Source organism: Pinus tabuliformis, chromosome 4_2 (genome assembly GCF_031772625.1).
Source record: "Pinus tabuliformis cultivar Carrire ecotype Pingquan chromosome 4_2, CPIR1, whole genome shotgun sequence".
NCBI classification, from domain to species: domain Eukaryota; kingdom Viridiplantae; phylum Streptophyta; class Pinopsida; order Pinales; family Pinaceae; genus Pinus; species Pinus tabuliformis.
The window spans coordinates 892,266,246-892,270,765 of NC_142304.1; positions in this window are offsets into that span (position 1 = coordinate 892,266,246).

A 4,520-nucleotide genomic window follows, 5' to 3' on the forward strand; every position below is an offset into this window, starting at 1 on the left:
AGCACTTCCTTACAAGATACAAAATTCCAGCCTCCAACCTCAGGATCTCTGGGATGAGAGATCTATATATAGATATTTGCAGAGGTGTGAGTCAGCTCTGGGTTTTTGATTAGTGTCTTCTCTCTGATAGTTCTTTTTTCCACTTGGAGATATCATTGATCTCTTACTCATCCTTGGGCGATTCTGAGAGGCAAGTGTCACAAGATAAGTTTCTGGAAGATTCCATGATCATCCACCTCGCAAACTGTCTCTGCCACTTGTCTATTCTCGTCTATCGCACCCTATAGAAGGGATTTTTAGTATGAATCACACCTCCCGTGTGCATTTAGGTGGGATGCATCGCACCCTCAGCACTGAGCAATCAGTATGGTCCAGTTTTGACCATTTCTGAGTAGTTTTTCGTGGAGAACTTCTAGGAGATGATGTAATCATCTGACCTTGTAATTTTAGGGGTTGGAACAAAAATTTTAGGGAATTAGGAGCCCTTGGTTTATGGACATATTTGATTGGGGTTGCAGTGCCCAAAAATGTCTATAATAGTTGCCCTCTAAAGCATGAGGTTGTTAATCTTTTGATGTCGGGTGAAATGCTTTATCATGAGGATCCGAAGTTTTTCTGAGCTGGAAGGCGACCTGTAATAAGATACAATACAATACATTATCTTCATAATATTTTCCTGATCTAGCTGAGGTGGGCATTCCCATGCTCAGCTTTGTAAATTCATTTTCATGTACATAAGACAGACGATCATCTGTGTGCAGCCTGATGATTTTGGTAGAGCCATCATCCCTTGGATTGGATGATTATCTGTGCAGCAATGATGTACATTTGATGTCTTTATTTTCCTGAATATATCGCAGCCCGGATGGATGAAACTAGATCCAGGGTCTTCAATCTCATTCGATCTTCACTCAAAGTACAAGTCGATCCATGCGAGAGATGTTCCGGAGTCGAACATGGAAAGACATCGCCTGATTACCAGCCAATGATGTAAGTTGTTAACAGGCGCAAGAGGAATCACCGATAATGATGATGACCCTCAAGGTACTACAGTACAATTCACGTGGTGTGAATAAGGGGCTTGGTGTCGAACACCACGCAAAATCTTTCGGTCGAAGTCCATTGATGTAAACCTGTCGTCGAAAGTGAGAAACTTGCCATTGAGGCATACAAGCTTCAAAGTACTGAAAAGGTTGTTCCTAGATCGAGTTCCTGGATAATGAGCTGATGTCGACAAGAAGCGATCCGTCATAGGAGGGCCTTAGTGAATACCACATTAATGACACGAAACGGAGCAATTGATTTTAATGGAGGTGAAAACGATATGATGATATAAGGTTCAAGGTGGCGATCATGAAAGAATGGAGCGTAAATGTATTGTAGTGGATGAGACACAGGTGAATTCTCTGAGCGACATCGCTTGAACATATCGGCGACACTGACATGATGGATTGGTAGCATTAACACCAAATGTGGATGGTGTGACGGACCAATGGTGATATGACCAGTGAACGGAACAACCCAACCCGACTCGGATGCGGAGTGAAAGTGTCATGTTCAAGAGCGACTTGCTACCAATAAAGTTTCTTCAAGTTTTCTTCCCAATTTTTCCCTAATCATTGCTGACCAGTACCTCTTTATTTTTGTCAAGCTTGAGGAGGATAACATATGCTTGTTCTATAATTTTCCCTTCGGGCAAACCCATCACTATGTTTTAACGAGCCTAGCGATAGTGAAACTCGTTCTTGTCTGTATGGACAAGTTTGTCGCTATTTGGTTTTAACGAGTTTAACGACAAAGATAACTCGGTCCTTTTCAATTTTAGAGAGTCTGAAAAGGGACGTAAAGAAAACTCCAATAATCCTTTTTCATCATATAATCCCTTAAGTCCGAAAAGGTATAAAATAATACAAAAGGGATGGATTTTCGGTAATTTTAATGAGCCGAACAAAACAATCACTCGATATTTTTGTGTAATAATCCCTCAGGTCCAAAAAGATTAAAATCTAAAGGAGGGATGGCAATTTTGGTAACTTTAACGAGCTGGAGAGGCCAATTGCTCAGCAATCTTTTCATATTTTACGAGTCAGATGAAAAGAGCTTAAAGGAGACTCATTTTTCGAGGAACAAGTGATAAATTCGGGTAGCAACTAATTCCAGGTAAGGTTTGGAATTTTCCAATCATGGCAGTGTCACAAGGATGGCTAACAGGATCACTCTTCGCAGCTATTCCTCAAAAGGGTAAACAATCAAATGGAGGTGAATGATCGGCCAATACAGAGTGGAGGTGATGATGAGAACACGACCAAGGCTTAAAAGGCTAATGATAATGCATTCACAATGGTTGTTTACCAGAAATTGGTTCATTTTTTAATGAATGAGCTTAAACTCTGGGGGAAACATTTGCTCATTGCTTATGTTTAATTTTTAACGAGCTTGAACTCCACATAAAAACTGCTCGAGGCGGGTTTATTTTTTAACGAGCTTGAACCCTGCGGTAACACTGCTCGTGATAAGTTTGCATGCCCCCAGCATAATAACGCAAATCGAGGTGCATGACCCCCAAGCTTCATTGCATTCAACTCGGTGATTGGAATGAAGGTTTACCTCCGAGATCTTTGAAAGACCCAACTTGGAAAGGCCATTAACACAGTAAAAGAACTATCCTCATGACTCCTTGTTTCATTTTTTAATGAGGTCGACACGAGATAAGAACCATCCTCGATATCCACCGTATTTACAGTATTTGATAGAAAATCAAAAACTGAAGGATGATTAAGGTTGCTCAAATAATCTTCGTGGTAATCCGGAAGACGGGAACGATGGTGGTGATTTTCCCATGGTGCCTTTCCTATCATCATTGACTGAATGATTCCTTTGTCTGTAGAACATACATGCGACCAAGGATCTGAAGAGGTACCATATTCCTTAGACCTATCTATCCAAACACTCGATGAGCATTGATTTGGGTCTGCCCCCCAATCCAAGAAAATTTATTGCTACAATATTTCTAAAATGGCGATGATCCATGTTGTCAAAATGTTCAGGAATCTTTCGAATCCATTAGATATAGAAGATTTCAAATTGCAGGTTTCCACTGTGGCCACTTCTGCCAGATTACTCGGAGGCGATAGGGCAAAAGTACCCATTAAGGTAGGGTCTTTTAGGAGGCCTACTCTAATATTTTGAAGCGAATGATTGCTTCCATGGATCATTGGAATGCTTCCCGAAACTTGTGAACTGTTGGGGAGAAATGTTTTTTGGTCGACGATTGTAATTCCTCCTTGAAAGGGAAATGCAATCTTTCTGAAGTATGTCGACGCAATTGCAGCCATAGCATAAATCGAGGGCCTTCCCAGTAGGATGTTGTAATTGAGGTTTCCATCGATAACCTCAACATCAATTTCTATTGTTTTGCCCCCCAGTTCAACTTGCAAGTTACTTAAAACCCCATATGGAGTGTATGATCGTCCATCAAATGCTTTTAATGTCGTTGACGATCTCGACAAGGGTGGTGAGCCTAAATTTTTCCAGAAACTCATCGACATAATACATGTAGATGCCCCCTCATCAATAATTGTTCGATGGACAGTTTTGTTGAGGGCTTTCACTTGAATAAGGAAAGCTAGTTGAGCTGGTAAGTGAGGGTCATATCCTTTGTGATCAAAGGCCACAAGAATGGAATCCATTGGGTCAATCCCACCTATCGTTGATAATAAATCTTGCTTTTGGGAGGGGCAATTTTGTGGTACCTCAAGTGTCGACATAGCGAACGGCGATTGGGCCAAGTCCCCTACTATATTATAATGTTGTGATGCTCTGGCACGAGGATTAAATGTCGATTTGTGTACTACTCCCTTTGGCGGCTTTATCGTTAGCTCAGGAATGATGGGTGGCACAACTTCGGTTGAAGTTGTTGTCGAACTATTAGGCTGATCATTAGCCTTGTTGTTTGATAGTTGTGGATTCCCGTAATCTTTATTCCTTGTCGATATCAAAGCATCATTTTGGTGCTTCGAAACGGACAGCATAAGTACTTGGGATCAGGAAGCATTGTCACTAGCAACCAGATATGTTCCTGGATTTGGAAACGGATCAATCAATACTGCCGAGGTTTTTGAATTCTTGAAGAATTTCCTAAGCTCAGCTTTATATGGACACTTTCTTGTCCAATGATCCTCATCACATATAAGACACGGACAATTTGGTTTTTATCTCCAGAAGCGTTTGCAGAAGATTTTTCAGGTGATGATTCCTCCTGTTTCTTCTTCTTCCCTTTGTTTTTCTTCTTGCCTCCTGGTTGCTTGGTTTCTTTGCCTTTGTCAGTTGAGACGGAATTTACTTCCGAGGCGAGAAGTTCTACTTTTGTATTTTGACTAGAAACCTTACGGGCCTTTTTAGATGTAGCCTTTTTTGATTTCGTGTCTGTCGTACCAATCACGCCATCGCCGGCATGAGAATCATTGTTCGATTTAGGAGGAGGAGGAACGGAAAATTTCGGTCTGGGAGCGTCAGGTATT